This window comes from Amblyomma americanum, chromosome 11 (genome assembly GCF_052857255.1).
Source record: "Amblyomma americanum isolate KBUSLIRL-KWMA chromosome 11, ASM5285725v1, whole genome shotgun sequence".
Classification (NCBI taxonomy): Eukaryota; Metazoa; Arthropoda; class Arachnida; order Ixodida; family Ixodidae; genus Amblyomma; species Amblyomma americanum.
Window position 1 is genome coordinate 28,525,620 of NC_135507.1, and position 19,250 is coordinate 28,544,869.

General features: G+C 49.3%; 1 protein-coding gene across 1 annotated transcript in view; it reads left to right on the forward strand.

Annotated features, from left to right (window-relative positions):
- Positions 1 to 19,250, forward strand: part of LOC144111267 (uncharacterized) — a 242,809-nt gene that overhangs the window by 37,125 nt on the left and 186,434 nt on the right. The window contains exon 2 of the mRNA XM_077644496.1: positions 236 to 292. The gene's annotated coding sequence lies outside the window, so the exon portion shown is untranslated. The remainder of the gene's footprint in view (positions 1 to 235; positions 293 to 19,250) is intronic.

Genomic DNA, 19,250 nt, shown 5'->3' on the forward strand with positions numbered 1-19,250 from the left:
TCTTCTTCCTTTCTTCTTTCACTCCCTCCTTTATCCCTTCCCTTACGGCGCGGTTCAGGTGTCCAACGATATATGAGACAGATACTGCGCCATTTCCTTTCCCCCCAAAACCAATTATTATTATTACTATTGTCCTTTGTGTGCAAATCTAGCTTGAACTTATTGATCAGCAGTAGCTCTGTTTCGCTGGTCGAGAAAGCGAACTTTGTTGTACAACATTTTCTGTTCGTTTCAGGATACTGGGGCTTTTGCCTGCACATCAACTTGCATCATCGTGCCAAGCATAGATTGGGTAAGCCTGCACTCGCCTTGCCTTGTCCAGTTACGAGACCTCACAAAGCCACCTCTTTTAACTTGCACCAACTATTAGTTCTTGAAAACTAACGTTATGTAGTTGTGTTGAAACTTGAAAAATGTGTCGTGTTTGCCTGTTTTCTTTTTTTTTTTGCTCGTTATATTTCGAATTCAGAATGTCCCGCAATGTTCACCTTAGCTGACGTGTAGTTTAACTATCAGAATTTCGGGGTACACTTTTTATTTAGCACTGAATCGCTTCACGAAAACTGCGCGGCCGGTAGTAAGGGTTCGCCTGCAAGCAAAGCTTAATCCAAGCACTGAGAAATCAGGCGATTGTTTCCAAAAAAACTTCCATTTACCGAGACGCAGGTACCCATGTGTAGTCGGGGATTCGAGCACGATGCATGGGATGCCAAACTGCAGTCATGCTTATCCGGATTCCTTTCCTTGACTCCTGTTCACCGGAGTTCCCGGGTTCGAACCCGACCGCGGCGGCTGCGTTTTTATGGAGGAAAAACGCTAAGGCGCCCGTGTGCTGTGCGATGTCAGTGCACGTTAAAGATCCCCAGGTGGTCGAAATTATTCCGGAGCCCTCCACTACGGCACCTCCTCTTCCTTTCTTCTTTCACTCCCTCCTTTATCCCTTACCTTACGGCGCGGTTCGGGTGTCCAACGATATACGAGACAGATACTGCGCCATTTCCTTTCCCCAAAAACCAATTATTATTATTATTATAATTACTCCTGTTCACAAACGGATCAACAGAGAATAGCAGAGCGGGTTTAATTGCACTCGAGAAACATAGTTTACTGGTGTACACCTTAATAATAATAATAATAATTGGTTTTGGGGGAAAGGAAATGGCGCAGTATCTGTCTCACATATCGTTGGACACCTGAACCGCGCCGTAAGGGAAGGGATAAAGGAGGGAGTGAAAGAAGAAAGGAAGAAATAGGTGCCGTAGTGGAGGGCTCCGGTGATAATTTCGACCACCTGGGGATCTTTAACGTGCACTGACATCGCACAGCACACGGGCGCCTTAGCGTTTATCCTCCATAAAAACGCAGCCGCCGCGGTCGGGTTCGAACCCGGGAACTCCGGATCAGTAGTCGAGCGCCCTAACCACTGAGCCACCGCGGCGGGTAAATGTACACCTTCGCCCGTGACAAGTTTTTGATTCCTGCCGGATCCATTCGGCGATGATGCGCCTCATGACGCTTCTCGTGGCACTTCCTTTCAAAGCTTCTAGACAGCACTGTCTTACAGTGAAGCTATCTGCCACTCGTAGGACCAGTTTGTAGAACTTGTCCGCACAAAACGAAGAAAAAAGCAACAACAAAAATCTCCGATGACGGTGTTACTATACATCAACAAATTATCGAAATCGACTATGGGCCTCATTTCAGCATTCGAGCCTTGTGAGAGCTGATGATGGTGATAAATTTTTATGCCATCAGCACAGCTTTGGCCGAGAACCTCCTGGAACAATGTCCCCCTCTACACCAGATAAGCCGCAGACTATAGGCGAGGGGAAAGCTTCTATTAACTGTATCACTGGGAGGGTACCAGGCGGCACTGTGAGTGAATGTGTGTATGGATTGTGGCACTACAATGGCCTATGTTTAACTGTGACTGAATATGTGCATAGATGGTGACTTCTGGAGTGGACTGTGATGTGGACTGTGTGGAGTGATTGTGTGCAGAGATGCTGACTGCGGGAGAGGAATGTGTACTATTATAAGAAACTGTGCTCATAGCGGGGTAGATACGACAGGCTTTAGGACATTATTAACTTAGATGGGACGCTACGGTGGAGCAATTGCCGGCAGAATAAGCGAGGTTAACCCCACCTGTAGCATTCAACACCTCAACTCAACTCAACTGGGGATGGAACCCCGTACCTCCCGCGTGCGAGGCGGATGGTTGGGAGATGTACTCTGCGCCAGCTTTCTCGGTGAGGGGCTCTCGTGTGGCTGGCTACGCCTTCGACTGGAATACCTTTCTACGCCGCGTCCGAGGCTTCGGCTTTTATAAGTACGCACTTTCTCCGGCGAAGCCCCCTCCCCAGCGGGCCTCCACAAATAAGGAGCACTTGGTCACTTGGTTGAGCCAGGGCTCCCCTCAGCTGAAGCAGGCGAGCGTGACCATTTCAAAGCAGTGGACAGATAGGTACCTAGATGGATGAGATATGTTCAAGATGCCGCAGACTCTCACCACCTAGGCGTCTATTGTTGTACTCGGCGGTCTACAGAAGTCCAGTGAAGCGTGTTGCCGTCCTCCTGACGGCGTCGATCGCCGCCGTGTCAGTCAGTGACTGGCGCACTGGCGCTACGTACACATCCCTTCCCAGCGGCTCAAATAATCGGTGCCAACGGCACCCGGGGATGTGGTTTTAACCTACGGAGTTGCATACAGCGCTTGGGAAAGACTTCAGTTCCTTTCATTTATTATTTAGTTCCTCTTTAGCTTCAGTTGCCTTTATTTTGGGTGTCTGGTGGTCATGCGTTTTTTTTTTTTCGTTTGCCAGTTAGTGCGATGCCCCGCCGCGCTGGCTCAGTGGTTAGGGCGCTCGACTACTGATCCGGAGTTCCCGGGCTCGAACCCGACCGCGGCGGCTGCGTTTTTATGGAGGAAAAACGCTTAGGCGCCCGTGTGCTGTGCGATGTCAGTGCACGTTAAAGATCCCCAGGTGGTCGAAATTATTCCGGAGCCCTCCACTACAGACCTATTTGTTCCTCTCTTCTTTCACTCCCTCCTTTATCCCTTCCCTTACGGCGCGGTTCAGGTGTCCAACGATATATGAGACAGATACTGCGCCATTTCCTTTCCACCAAAAACCAATTATTATTATTATTATTATTATTATTATTATTATTATTATTATTATTATTATTATTATTATTATTATTATTATTATTATTATTATTATTATTAGTGCGCACTGAAGACAGATCCAAGTCCAAGCAACAAGGTTGCGCGCTTAGCGGGCTTCAAGTTTCTGGACCACGCACAATTTCACCTCAGCTGCACGCAACTTTCGGAAGCATATTCACGCCCCGCTGGCCCTGAAATGCGTAGGGCGCCCTTTTGTTGGTGTTCAGTCTGGTGTGGAGTCGAGCACATATTGGCATGCTTCTTTGATTTACTACCGCGGACCATTTTCTTTCTGCTTCAAGAGGTGTATTTAGATGTGGGATTGAAAGGTGGCCGCGGGGTTTATTTGCGTTTCCCCTAGGCTCTGACCACTCGTAAGATGTAGGGGGCTTGATGCCCTTGGCTGCTGGTTCGTTGCCCACATACTACCGACGTCTATTGGCGGAAGATGGAGTGTTGGAATCCCGTGGGAAAGCTCTGGCAGCTCACACTGATTTGATTCGGTCTCGCGATTCTTTGAGGGGAGTTTAGGGCTAAGATGCGAGAGGACAAATGGAACCGACGCGTAGGCCCACTCAGTCCGGGGGTTATGGCGAGAATTTTTGTGCAGTCCGTGTACGCTGATGTAATGGTGTTGCACATTAGGACAGGTCTGTAAAACTGTCCAGGTAAAGGCAGGTTGAATCGAACTGCAAATAAACTCGGTGGTCGCAGTACAAAATTTGGCTTTAATGACACAAGAAGAATGCGTCGTCATGGAGTTGGTGGCTTTTGGGGCTGTTGAGGAAAAACCCTCTGTAATTCTGGTCACAAAAAAATGGAACCCTGGGGCTGTATTCAATAGCCTTTCCATTGTCCGTTTGTCTATTTAGTCCTTTCTCATTGGTCATTGACACATGCCCGCGGTTTTCAAGCGTCTGTAGCAAGCGATCCGACCATTGGGTGGTTGGGGACCGGCCATCACCATTGGCTGAGATACGCAGCCAATGATGAGGTCCAGTCGCCAATCACCCAATGGTCGGGTCGCTTCCCACAGACGATTGAAAGCCTCAGTGACCAATGCCAGGGGACCAAATGGACAATTTACGGGTATAGAATACGGCCCCTGGTCACCGCTACCGTCGCTGTTACTGGCCGGCATCGCAAACCGCGTTGTTTTTGAGAAAAAAAAAATGTTTTATCCACTGTTCGCATTGTAAACCAACACTGTCTTTTCCTAGCGCTGTTCCGGGCACAAAGGGTGTCACGTATACAGCGCCCGTCGATCACACCGGGGGTCTGTCAGCTGTGGATGCACGAAGCCGGACACCACTTCTGTACACCTCCCCGGCGAACAAAGGCGGGTTGTGTTACCGACTGTTTGGCGCAATCAGCAGCAGCCGGCAGCAGCAGCAATCGCGCGCATGCGTTGTCGTCACGTTTTTCCATTTCCTCTCCTCGCGTACCTCGCGGAAGACCGGTGGCCGCCGCCTGAGCTCTTTCGCCCCCCCAACTACCGCCGCCGCATCGCGCACAAACATCCCGCTGACCGCTCCGGCCAAGAGCGCGGGCAAAAGGAATCGCCTTCTTCACCCAAGCGTCGTGTCACGCTATGAGAACTCCCGCGAACCGTGACCTCGACCGGCCATGGAAGAAGTCGGTTCTTCGCGCCATCTCTTTCCTTCCCTCTCGAATCGTCTACTGTTCTTCTCTTTCTATCCTCGGGTTTCCCACTTTCCCAGCTTTTTTCACCGTCCTTTATTTTTCCGGCGTGCGTGACGCCCAAACGCCGCGCGCCGAGCACCGCTGTGCGGAGCGTGACCAAGGCGGCGAGACTTTCACCGCGCGGCGGTAGTCTGCGGGCAGCTGTGTTTTTTTTCTTTATTTTTGTCTCGAGAAGTTCGCGGCCACCTCCTTTCTCGCTCGCGTTCCACCAAGGATGGCGCTTTTGGTTATTGCTTTTCTTTAGTTGGCCGCCTTCCGTTGTTGGTTGGTCGCAACGATATCGGTCTTCCTCTGGTTGTTGCGCCTGCCGCCGCCACCGTCGGAAGCAGCACGGCTCCATCGTGCCCTCGACCCTCACATTGAAGCTGCTCTTTAAAGGGGAAAGAGGACCCTCAGACTGGTCGGCGGCGGCTTAGAGCCTCTAGCGCTGGAAGCGCTCTGCTTGCCTGCGCCCGCGCATATCTTGTCACGAAGTTGGCGGCGCGAAGACCCAGCGTGGGAGATAAAAAAGAATAAATGCGGAAGAGGAGAATGAGCGGAGGGGGACTCGGGCTGGTGTAGATGGCGGCGGTGACAAAAGAAAGAAGCCGAGGTGCAGTTCTACCGTCGCGTACGGGGTAGGCTTCCCGGCGATTTTCAGTCGTCTCTTGACACCGGCCGTAAAACCTTCAGCTTTCTATACATCGTCTTTTCGTGAGGTGAAATCTCGGGTAGCTGTTGTGTCGTCGCCCCGGAGGTGAGCGGTGGCGGGAGTGTGGGGGAGAAAGGCCACTTTTCGACTCGGCGTGATTCGGGAAACTGTCGGGTACACGAAAGCGCACGTTATTCAGCCACTCCTTCCGCAGTAGCATTTTTCGCTTTGTTAGCGTTTTAACGAGGTAAACCATCCGCGACGGATGAATTGCCTGTGTTTTGGGTGGTGGACATATACTTCTAATCGCCTAATCAAAAATCAGCCGAGGTCATATTTCGTGGATGATCCCGATCATATTTTGGAAGTGACTCCAGGCATGGTCAAGGGTCAAGGTCGAAGGTCATGCCACCGTGGATAACATGACCACCATGAAATCGTGGCGGCCATGGTATACCACCTCTCTGTTATGCGTAGTTCGACATGAAGTGATGCTGTTGCTATGCTTCCTTGTCAAGGTCAATCAAGGGCAAAGATCGCACCGACACGGAGATCGACTTTTGCATTTGGTACAGCTATCGCTCTGAAATCTCTTCAGATCACCGCTGGCCAACTCGACAAACGAGTCCCACTAAAACGTTTGATGCATTGTTATGGTGAACCTTGTGTCCACGCATGGCATCATTGTGGTTATTGTAACATGTCCTCCCCCCCCAAAAAAAGAAACAACAACAAGAAATTCATGCGTTGCCGGATTTTCCCGCGATTAAGTAATTAGCGATTAAACGGGCAGAGTGGGAGGGTCAGGGAACAAGCTCGTGTTAATGACATCCTAGTCGAAATCAATAGGAAGAAACGAGCATGGGCAGGGCATGTACTGCGAAGGCCAGGTAACTGCTGGTCCATAAGGGTAACGGAGTGGATTCCAAGAGAAGGCAAGAGTAGCAGGGGGCGGCTTAAGGTTAGGTGGACGGATGATATCGAGAAGTTTGCAGGCATAGGGTGGGCGCAGCTGGCAAAGGACAGGGTTAATTGGAGAGACATGGGAGAGGCCTTTGCCCTGCAGTGGGTGTAGTCAGGCTGATGATGATGATGATGAATCCGAAATAAGTCTTAAACTCTGTATAACATCGAATTTCGAAGCCCTTCACAGCGAGTCTGCGATGTGAAACTGAGCTGTGTATGCGAAGTAAATCCGCTCTCGCTTTCGCTGCTGGCAAGACCGGATCTCACACACGCGGCGCTTACGTCCTATCGCACCCTATTGTTTGCCTCCTCCGCCGTAAGAGGGCGCCGCTTTCTTCGACTCCATTGTCGCCGCAAAGCAAATACACACATAGAGGATAGAGATGGGTGCCCGTGAGCTCGTCCACCGTCCGTCCGTCCATCTCCCGCTGTGTAGACAAACATTGATTGCAGCACTCAGGGTTTCAAGTGCAATGAAAGTCAACACTCGCTCCCTCGCACAGTCCCATGCTGCGTTCGCACACACAGAAACGAAACGGCAAGGCGGCTGGACGCTGCAGTCCCACATCCGGGCACGGAGGCAGGCAATGACCATTACCTACACCCGCTTCGCTGGCTTCACATTCGAGGGGATCATCACGAAGCCGACTCTCGCGCCCCGACTCGTTTGACTTTTGTCAGCGGACGCTGCCACAGCCCGAATGGTGTGGCATCCGGACTCACGACGGGGCACACAAAAGGGGAGAGCGGTATATTACTACCTGGCCCGGGCACCGCTCCGCGGAGCGCGCGCTCGTGTGCGCTCGGGAGTACCGTTTCCCCCTGGGAATGAGACGCTGCATTTTCTTTTCACCTCTTTTTTTTTTGTTCTCTTTTCTTTTTGCGCCCAGTTCGTACTGCGCGTTTCCCAGGCGGGCGGAGTGTACCGTGTAATGATACTTCTGTTGCAGGTTCCTCCGGATTTTCTTTCATTACTCCGATTTATTTGTTTATTTATTGCTTTCATCCGGTTGTTGCTTTTTCGAGACAACTAGTTACGGGAACCTGCCGGGCGGTTTCTCGGAACAGCTACTCTCTAGATGATTTTTTTTTTCGCGTGAAGAAAGGGCCCGCTAGGGAGGTAATCAAGCTGCCTTAGAAAACAGGTCGTACATCGCGTCTCTGTAATATTTCTTGATGAATTATTGCTTGTGCACCAGCGCCTATAAACTCTGCGTGCGCATCTCCGGCGTAGGATACGAGGGAGTGACTTGGTGGAATGTTTCGACGGTTGGAAGGATGAAAAGAGGACCGGATATTCGTATGTTCCGTGGTTTGGACGATGAGAAAGGGGTTTCCAGGGGTCCGCCCCCTACGACCTGCCTTTTGTCAAGGTATGGAATGCAAAATAGCTGAAAGATGACGCTGAGGGACTATTTGACTGGCGTCGGCCGAAACAAGCGCAGTTTTGTAAGCCTGGGATTCCTCTGAGATGTCAGCGTCGAACTGCTGGCAGCTCGCTGCAGTTAAGCTTCACAGATACAAGAGCAAGGAGAAATGCCGAACAGCAAATCCAGTTTTCTTCTGGCCACGTTACTTGCCATCCTATTCCAGGAATGGGCATCATTAATTTATACTAGAACTTCTGACAGACCATATATCGCTTTGCTGACCTGTGGACATAATTTATTGAACTCCTAGCTGTCGTTCGCATGCTGTGAAGAATAGAGGGGTACCGTCGCATTTCATGCCTAGAGATTTAGATAACTGCAAAAAAATAAATAAATGAAATGTCCGGGACTGTCAGACATCTTACGCGACAATTCTGCGAAAACAGTGCGATTTGCTCTCGGCGATTGCTTTGATGCCTTTATTCTGAGTGCTTTTACTCTAAGGCCGTGATTCACGCACGCGGGAGATTTTTTCTGCACGGTGAAAGTGGATCGCGGTGGGTGGGTGGGTGGGTGTGTGGGCAGCCCTCTAGCTAGAGGAGTGGATGCGGGCCAGGGGGGAGATTGCTATTGTGTGCTGCTTGTGGACAATGGAGGGTTCACTATTCAAGGGTACAGACAGGTAAACACTGGCATTTTCGCAGTAAAAAAATGGCTGGGGTTTAACGTTGTTTAAACCTAGTTATGCAAGCTAAAGCTCAGTAAGCATGGCGAGACACGGTTCACTTGGTTTGAATGTTTTATTATAGCACATCAAAGGCTCCATCACCGTTTTGCTGTGGCTTGACTAAGGTGAAGACTGTTTTATGGTCTGTAAATGAATTGCTTGCAGTTAGAACTTGGGTTACTCGGAGGTTATAACTAGGTGGTACGTGATGCCCACTGTCTCAGATCAAAGGTCAAGTACCCAATGGTCGTAGTCATATGATCACGTATTCATACTACCATAGCTTGGGCCATACCACCACGCAGTGAAGTTCGGTTTGACCTTGTGAGGCACTGAAGGTCATTGTCCCCTCCACGTCGAAATCGCAAGTTGTATTCCAGGGGGGGGGGGGGGGGGGGGGGGGGTTAGAGCTCTCGCTCTAATAAAAAATGCCATGCAGGGAAGCTTGTAGCGAGCTTTTTATTCTCTACAAAGGCTGTATAATACGCTTTCTGACGCATACTTGCCTAGAGGTATCGGCATGAAGTCGTTGAGAGATACAGAGGACATTGAAGCGCCGAGAGAAATCTTTCTTTGAAATGAATGACCTGGGTAGGTCGAAAGTGCCGAACTACGGCCAGACAACTGAATTTCGCAAGGATGCTATGCCAATGCAATGAGCTGCCAAAAAAAAACGATCTTTAGCGTACTAAATGGGTGAATTAGGCTTACGCCTTCTACCACCCTTGGCGTAATACCTGACCCCATATGAAGGGTCATGGGTTAATCTGACAAAAATTATTGTGGGACAATAAAAAGAACGAAAAATAAACTGCCCCTGCCCGTGCCACTAAGGGTTAATCTGACAGAAGTTAGAGTGGGCTTTAAAAAATAATTAAAAATATTAATTCCCAGCCCGCACCAGCAGTCCGCCGCAACGGGCTGGTTAATCTGACAGTCAGAAGAGGCTCTTCTCTGCTACTTTTCCTACGCTCTGATACGGCACTAATTTCATTATTGGCTTCAAGCACATTAGACCAGGTGGCTGACTTTGCTCTAGTGACCCGCAGAGCGAGAAGGCCACATGAAAGTACCTTAACCCACCACGAGAAGCCCCTAGCTGTCGCTGACGAGCTAGGCTCGTCATAACCCAACTGTCATTTCTGGCCCCTGACGAGTCCAGCTTGTCATGTTGTTTTTTTTCTAGCATTCTATGCCTGGTTGAAACGAGTAGATGTCGTCAAAACCTTTTTTTTTTTGCTTTGCCGAAAGATGACCGCATAGATACTAAATGGCCATTTGGGTACCATTTTAGAAAAAAAAAATGCGTCCATTAGGCATTTTAATATAATAAAACCAGTAAGCAATAGCTGAGTTATTATGAATGCACGCAATCGTTTAGGATGCAGCATTTCACTCCTTAGCGTAGTATAGCGCGTCAGACAATGCACGAACCAAAAGTGAAAGCGTAAGTGTCCCACATAGAAGTTGTTCAAAAGTGCGCAGGCAGCTCTTCTCACACCGTTAGAATGAACTCCGCGGCGTTACGTTCTTTTGAAGCCGCATCGCTCGAAGCCCGAATTAAAAACTCGGAGGGCCGAGCGCTTGGGTGGACACGTACGTCTATCGCGAGCGGGCACGTATACGTGGCCACCGGATCTCGTTATGTGGACGCAAAGTATAACGATTCCATCCCGCTTGATGGATCCGTGCCACCCGCACCGTTAACGCCGAGACTGAACGCTGTTTAACCGGCCAGGTTAATAATATGCAACTCTCTAGCCGAAAATTTCGTTCTTGTCAATTTTTTTTTTTTTTTTGCAGCGTGGGATTCGCTAGGCGCGCGGCGCCTCATGCCAGTGAGAACTCATGCATTATGCATAAAGAGCTCGACTCGCCACGTGTATAGTCAGTAAGCGGGTCCGCTTTTATGTTTCGCGCTTCGAGACACGAGAACAAGCAGACTGCGGAGCACGCGCTGGATTACGAAATACGCGGCTGAATCGAAGCCTACATCCGATTACGATTACTGTTGAACAAAAAATAAACTGAACGACAGTGATGAGAATTAAAGCAGCTTTTTTTTACATTTTTGAATCGTCAAGGCAGAAGGAAAGGAAGCTTCTGATGGAGAGCGGGCATATGCAGACGCGGATGATGGCTAAGGCGTGTAGAGGCTTTGGGGACAAAGATCTCTTTAACATGCAAATACGTTTCCCATGCGCCACGGGATTAGAGGGAGCGAGTGTCTTAATCCGTTATTGCGCAAGACTGCGTGCATCAGGTCAGGCATACGCCCCCTTTTAGGCATTCTTGGGGATTGGGTGTAAAGGGGGGGGGGGGGGGGGGGGGCAACCTGTCCCTTCCGAGAGATTGCTTTAATGCGTAACCTCCGGCGAGACTGTATTGTCACACAAGACGAGGGAAATGGAGGCTTCCAGCAGGAAAAGCTTATCGTGCAGGCGTTGCTTAGCGTATTTAGCTTTCTTTTAAATTGACTTTTTTTTCAACATTTGCATGCAATTAGTCTGAACAGTTTAACCGTGGCTAGCAGTGGACCGATGGAATTAACACAGGTGGAATGTTTCTGCGATCTGACGTACAGTTTTAAAGCACGCCCTGACGTAAAGGTAACAAGACAATAAAAACATTTAGATGCGATAAACAGGCCTGTCTATTATTGACTTATTAAATGTGTATCACTGCTGATGACGTTTCAGGTGACAAACAAAAATCGTATTGTGTTTCTTGTTAGGTAAAAACTTGGGCGTGAAGTCTGACGCGAAACTGCTTTGCGTATTTGTTTTGTTCTTTTTTTGGCGTTGTCGGGATACACTTCTCCGCAAAAGAAAGTCATAATCGCTCAGCGGAATTCACAGTATAAAATCATAAATCTGTACCCGTTATACGGAGGTGCGTGATCATAGTCATTGTTGTCAGCGCCATCTATAACCATTCCCATCATCCGAGTTCAGCCCACTGACACACAGATGGCTCTCCCAGTGGTTTCCGGTTTCTCTTACTCTTGTATACCCCCAACCTCGGTCGTGCTATTGCTTGAAGTCGCCTAACACTTATCTGTCCACACCATTAGGCCCACCGCTTCCGACTTTCGCATTTCCTTCCCCTTGCATCCATCCATCTGTCACTCTGATACAGCGCCGCTTACGGCCGTTCTAAGCATTGCATGTGCTCTTCATCAAGTCTTATTAACATGATAGCGTTAACGCTCTCCCGTTCTGCATAAAATCCGGTGTCGTTGGTACGCCGGCGTTCTAAGCGAAGTAGCAGGCGACACACCTGCCGCCTAGGTCGCGTGTCCTCGTTACGTCATCCTAACCAGCCCACCGTGGCAGGTGATATGTAGTTAAATTAATGATTGCTCGCGAGAGGTCGCTCGGGAAGAGCAAACTGGGTCTCACAAGCCACACCGGTGGCTCTGTTTGAAGCAGCCACCTGCTGGGGGCAGTGGCACATCGCTTAACCGCTGCACCACTGCGCCAAATGTGGTTCGAGGACTCCCCTTTACAAAAGTTTCTTTAGACAGTCTATAGACTGTCCATAGACTTCTTTTCTATAAAGTATATAGACTCTCTATAGACAAACACTAGAGAACAGTATATAGACAATACAATTCCTATAGACAGTCTATAGGCAATCTATACAGTTATGGCCATACGCTTTTAATAGACTTTTGTCTGTAGACAGTCTATAGACTATGAATAGAGAAAAATAAATATCTGCAGGGAGGCAATAGAGTGAAGTAGATAATGACCGCAGCTGCGAAGTGATAGGAAAGAGGACACCAAGGCTGCTGAAAGGACGCTATCACGTCATACCCTTAAGGCGGAGCTTAAGTCCCCTGAGGTTTTGCTTTCTGGTAGCTTCAGCCCGGTAATATTACGTCGACTTCGTTGCCTAACCCATGGAAGCATGATATTCGGCTCCAATAGGGTACGCTATTTTATTCAAGGATGGTGAAAAAAAAAGTAAAATACGACTTGCTTCTTTTTCGAACTTATAATTGGTAGGGGCCCTAGAATATTTCAGATTTGCTTCCTTTTTTGGCCATTGCTGCTGATGCTCCCAGTTGCCCCGCTCGCAGTCGCCGGAATCGTTGCAGTTAGATTCACCCTCTGCATCATAACAATACAATACAATAACAATACAATACAATACAGCACAATACAGTACAGTACAATGCAATGAAATACAATACTACATGGTACAACGCTATATCATACAATCGGACTTTATTTACATCATTTCGTGATGCAGGCCCCGTTTCATTGGCAGTTCTCATAATCTGAACGGAAATGTCACGAAGAGGATCTTGGTCACGAGAAACAGGGAAAGTGCACACGAAATTAAAGACTCCAGCTCAGATCCTGCTTGTGCTCCCAATTCATCTCAGGCCGAAAATTTCTCAAACATTGCTTTCTTCTTTTTTTTTGTTATCGTCATACCCCAGCCGGGGCATTTAATCGTAGCCCGATCTAGCTTTTTTCCCCCATTGGGAATTCAGGCAGAGCACCTGAGAGGATATTTGTTCACACTGTTGATTCAAGCTCAGCCGTCGGCTTGTCTCACACGTTTCCTCGTTCAAACAAACAAACAAACAAACAAATAGCCCCTGTTTAGGCGGAGAAGACGACAGCTGATGCCTTCGTGCAAAAAAATAAATAAAAACAGTAAGAGCATTCCTGGGCACGTTCGACCTCTTTACTGCACTACAGTACAGTTTCGAAGTCGCCCAATGTGCTTCTTTCTATACAGCTCCGACAACGTCACACGAGCAGCATACCTCTAGGCGTTCTTTATTTCTAGCTGCCTAAAGGACAGCGTAAACTCCATTTTTACTCCCATTTAGGCATGCTCAGCATTCTTTACACGCACGAATTTCCCTCCTGGGGTTGCAAGCCTGTGCTTATTCCCCACCATCTCGCACCTCGACGGCACGTGTTCGCACTCTCGCGTTCCCTCGACCTCCAGACTGCGCTCACGTGGGCGCCAGCCGGCGAATTGCAAATGAGGCTTCCCCGTAGAAACAAAAGGTTACGCGTGGACTCCCCAGCCCCTCGCTTAGCTACTGCATACAATATGGGACTCACGCAAGTTGCGTGCAGTCCTGTCAAGCGGGAAGAGTAGGAAAGAGCGTCTTCAGGGCATACTTTATTCGCGCAGTCCGATTCTGAATTCTTACGGGCCTCTCTAGAGCGCGCTATATATACTTCACTCAGCCAGACACTGTCCCAGACAGAGTCCCTAGTGTAGCGCACCCTGGCGGAGCTGGTTGGCAGCGGATATACGGAAGAAGTGGGCCGTGTGAGGTGGAAGCTCATATGAATGCCGAGCGTGGTGAGGCGCGGGGTGATACATGTAGCCTCTGGGTGTCTTCGCTCTTCTGCACGCAACCGGACACGGCGCGGAGGCGAAGGCACTCAGGGCAGCCGTCACGGAAGACCCTAAAAATGAAAGCTCGTCTCTCGGGAGACGCAGAGAGATAGAAAAAGAGAGAGAAAGAAGAAAGAAGGAGAGGAAGAAAAATTTCTCGGCACTTGCTGAAATGCTCCGCGACTCGCACATCTGCAGTAGGTATTCTCGCGATAGCTCCTGTGCAGCTCTCTTGAAACGTCTCTCTGGGTGTAGAGTAGGGCGCTGAGGTTTTTAAGCGTCTGCTCTGATTTTAGCCTTCATGCCTCGCGACCCTTATCTATTTATTCTCTCCCCCTTATACGGCACTATCTCTCTCTGTGTTGCCGTATTTTTCTGCTCGTTTTTTTTTTTATCTCCGGCGAACCGACCGACCAATGTTGCTGCCCCGTCTTCAGCTATCTCTTGGCCGTCGCCGACATCAGAGTTGACGGATGCAGCGGAAGACAATGGTAGCTCCACGGTCATCTCTGGGCATCTCATTTTTTTCCCCCTCCTCTGTTTCTCGCAAACAAAAAAAAAAGCACTCGCACGCGCGCTGTTTCCTCGATGCATGGGGGACTGGAGACCAAAGCAGCTTCTTCCGCGGGCGCAAAGAGGACGATCGTTAGATGAACAGAAACAGGCGCCGACCGACGCACGCCGAGCTGCATTCAACTCCTCCGGGGATCGGTTTATGATTGTTGAACGCCTCCCCCCCTTCTCCGCTCCGGTCTGTCTTCTCTGTCGGCGTCGCAGACTCTCCGAGCTGCGGTCGGTCTGTTCTCTCGCTGGCTGCTCTGCTTGGCAGAAAGCTATTATTCTTCGGGGGGCCCAATTGTGCTGATGCTCTTCTACGTGCGGCGCCGTTCGCTGCTGCGTTTGAATGTGTGACGCAGAGCGCGAGTCGCCTCTGCCGCTCGCTTCCGAGCGTCGCTTTTTTCGAAGCCCGCCTTGACTGCCTATACCCCGCTACTGCTTTGGCATCATTAGGAACGCGTGCTCTGTCCTCCCCCACTCTTGAGCCGGTTCGAATGCACCCGGAAAGAAGCCATTAAGAGGACGGAATCTGAAGTGTACGAGTAGACATACCCTGCCCCCGCGTTGTTGTTCTCCTGTGCGTGCGTGTATGTGTGTTTAGGTCAGGCTCTCAGCGTGTTTCGCAGTACGTGCGTACGGAGGTCCGAAAAAAGTCCGTTCCGGTTCCACTCGCGGAGTTTGAAGAAGTCGTTTCGCGACGCGCGTACGTTGGCCGGGCGGCGAATAATAGAACGAAGAGCAACGGTCACTGCTGCCACTCCGCTGTGTACGAGGAAGCTCGTCGCGAAGCGACGAATGGAAAGAAAGAAAGAATGAAAGAAAGAAAAGGTGAATGTCGTTTTGTGCGTCGGCGAACTTGGCGGAAGTTATACATGTTGCCGCTCTTGCACGGCCATGACCATCAGAGGGACGGGTCGATCGGGCGGTCGGAGGCTGGCTTGAGTGACGCTGCTTTCCTTTGTAGAGCGAAGCCGCGCGAGGTCAGGGCACTGGACTGTCAGCTGGAATGGCTTAAGAGCGGTCTCTCTGAGCATGACCGCTGCCGAGAGAAATCAGTGAACAGACCGCTGACCCTGTATGTAAACGGCAGGCCAAACTCGATACGCGTTCTGCTCCGTGCAATGCTTTTGTTTGTTTATTTGCAATCATGACCTTGAAGGCTCGGATTTCCAGCCTGTGATGATGATGATTTGATTTTAATGGTGTAAGCTATGGCTCTCGTCATGGCTAACTCGTTTTGGTCTGCATGAAGATAGGGTCGGACTTCACCCCACAGAAGCCGAGCGCCAGGCCAGGGGCAACCTTGTATACATTTGCTAACCTTTGGGTACCGGGCACTGGGCATGGTACTCTGTACTTACAGCACACGAGGCAAGTACTCAAGCCTTTAATCCACTGCTGCGGTTCCAGCTCATAGCATTTGGATCCCAAAAATTTGCTCAATGGCAAAATGACGTGGTAGTCTTTTGTAATCCGAATGTCCGGATCACTGCAATTTTGCTTGACCTTGACAGGCTACGTATGTAAGCAAACAATATGCTGATTGAGCCCAAAGTCAGGATCGAATAGCAGCCGCAATGACCGCGATAACAATAACGCCGGCGTTCTGTGCGATGTCAGTGCGCGTTAATGAACGCCAGGCGATCGGAAATAAGTCGGTTTCCACCACCACGTCCTCTATCACAGTTCACGTGCACCTTGTTAGACGTTCAACGTCACGTACCGTACTGTTCTACTGATAAACAGGACGTCGTAGGCGCGAGTCCCAACCTCGGCGGCTTCATTCCAATGGGGGGCGAGGTGCCGAGGAGCCTTTGGAAGGCGAGGTTTCAATGTCAGTTAAAAAAAAAAAAATCCAAGGGTGGTAAAACGTAACGCGCAATCTCCCTTCCTAGGGTTTTTAAAAAAAGCCGTTAGCACGGCATGGCTTTGAAACTATGCAAAAATGCCTTCATAAAAAAATGATTTGGTTTCTCAAGGCGGGTGATAATAATTGTTTTTTTGGGGGGGGGAAAGGAAATGGCGCAGTATCTGTCTCATATATCGTTGGACACCTGAACCGCGCCGTAAGGGAAGGGATAAGGAGGGAGTGAAAGAAGAAAGGAAGAATGAGGTGCCGTAGTGGAGGGCTCCGGAATAATTTCGACCACCTGGGGATCTTTAACGTGCACTGACATTTTCACAGCACACGGGCGCCTTAGCGTTTTTCCTCCATAAAAACGCAGCCGCCTCAAGGCGGGTGAAGTTTGCGTTTCCGCATTGCAAGCGGCCCCCCGTCGTGCGTAATATCAGAAGGATTGCTCGAGATTATTTGTTTGTTTATTTTTCTTCTTTATAACGCGAGTGTAACTATAGCGGGCTTGTTCGGTTCTCAAGCCATCTATCAGATTGAACGATGATGTCCCAGTCCAGCCCTCGAAGCCGCACCGATCGATACACGGCATGCCAAAGAGCTCTCCTCTCTAAGACCGCACGCACCAGGAACCATAAATCCGCTTTTGCTTTTCTGTGAACTGCCCCTTAGAATGAAATGGCCCACGCGTACAGCCGGCCGAGTCGTCCGGAGAGGCGCATAATTCGTGCATTACTCACGCCCGCTTCGATGGACCGATTCGTCGCGATGATTATCGAAATCAACATCTTTCCGGGCCTTGCCCTGGCGCAAGCATGAGCACGCATAGTGTAGTGAAGCGCTCGAGTGCGTTCACTCGCCGACCGCGTGTCGAGGGGATTGTGAAATCTGTCTCGCCGCCGGAACTGGTTTACAGGATGGGACGAAGGTCGTTGTCGTTGGCATGTCTTTATAGCGTAGATTTATAGCTCGCCGACGACGACGATTTCTCTATTAGGTGTGCGCATGAAACGCGACCGAATGCCCACGTCCGACTTGTAGTGATTGAGTGAAGGCGGCGCAGAGTTTGAGAGCATCCATTATAGAGAACCAGGAAACGTGGAATTTCGTGGCATTCATTTCGTTTTGCTTACTTTCGCTGTTCTATTTAACGATCCGACCGACGAGTGCACTTAGACTATAGGCAGTATGCGGAAGCGGTGTCTGACTTAACAGGTTAGGCAACTACAGTCAATTAACATATCTAACACCGGACTGCACCTCTCTCTGTCTTGTTAGGGGACGTTACATATACGTCGGGGTGTCAGTTTTTCATTTTTGCGCCAGGTAATGTTTCATCTTTCACCGGTGCCATTGGAGTGCATTTTGAACGCTCAACCTAACCTTAACGACTGTCATACAAATGTTTTTATCTGTGGCACAAATGTTTTTTTTTTATGCTTTACTCCTCAGCGGTACTATCTTGTCTCTTTTTAACAACAGAGGAATGGTGGCGCCAATACAATTCCCCGTGCATTGGATCTGAGCGTCTTGTTTTCTCCGTAATTATTCGCGGACACTTGAACGAACGGGAACCACACTTATTCAAGGTGTTTCGCGCAACTTGAGATGAGGCTTTAATAAAAACGGGGCACCACAGATGCATAAAAGCAAGTCGTCTTAATTACCTTCATGCACAGTAATTAGGGGTACACTGAATGTAGCTCTTCATTAAATTTCCATAAATAACCCATGCTAATCATGCAAACTTGGATATAGTCATCGTTGATCCAAAAGCGTTTTGCCAATTTGCACGTGTTCAGAAACATCAGATTCAGTTTTTTTTCCAGGTACAGCCCCCGTCTAATGTATACAGCCCTAGGGGTTCGCTTGTAAGCTGTTTAGTGGGGCTCCCTACAACGTACAGGAATGCAAAGCTTGGGAGGATTGAAAACTCGAAGCCATTTATCGTTCGAGAGATTGCGGTCGCTGAGTATGCATAACTAGGCACGCTGAAGTCCTTGCAAGCAAACCCCTTGGGCTGTATACTTTTACGTTTTGACGTAAGGGGGGGGGGGGGTCCGTAGTTTCTGCGATTAAAGGAAGTCCGTGATATATGAAGAAAAAAAAAGTGACTCCGTTTTCGCGTCACCGTATTGCAGCTCTCCTAGCCGTGGATTTTACCGACTTACTTAGCGTAGTGTAAACACTGCGTAATTTTCGGTATCGGTTGCTTCCCTTATATATATATATATATATATATATATATATATATATATATATATATATATATATATATATATATATATATATACACGTTAAAGCTCATGTGACATTGTGCAGCTAGTCATCTGTACATTTTCCACCGTGCTCTTGATTACGAACACCCGAGAGCGGAACGAGAGGTATTATAGACAGCCCTATTAGCGTGTAGCCCTTAGAGTCACTGGAAAAGCTTTCAGAGTACCGCACTGCGTTTGCTCGCATGGAAAATTCTAGAACGTTGGGCTGCCGCAGTCCAACGTTGCCTAAACACCGAGCACCAACGTTTTCCAGGAATTAGTTAAGAGCGGCGCCTTACCTATGCCTCTGGGCTGTCGTCTATAGGGGTTTAACGTCCCAAAGCGACTAATGCTATGAGGGACGCCGTAGTGAAGGGCTCCGGAAATTTCTACCACCTGGGGATCTTTAACGTGCACAGACATCGCACTGTACACGGACCCCTAGCGTTTCGCCTCCATCGAAATTCCACAGCCGCGGTCGGGATCGAACCCGCGACCTTCGGGTCAGCAGTCGAGCGCCATAACCACTGAGCCACCGTGGCGGCTATGTCGTCTAGGATCTGCGTGCAAAAAATTACATTTTTTGTGAGTTTTTTTTCTCAGGTTTACGGCCTATTCCAACCAACGGTCCGGAGC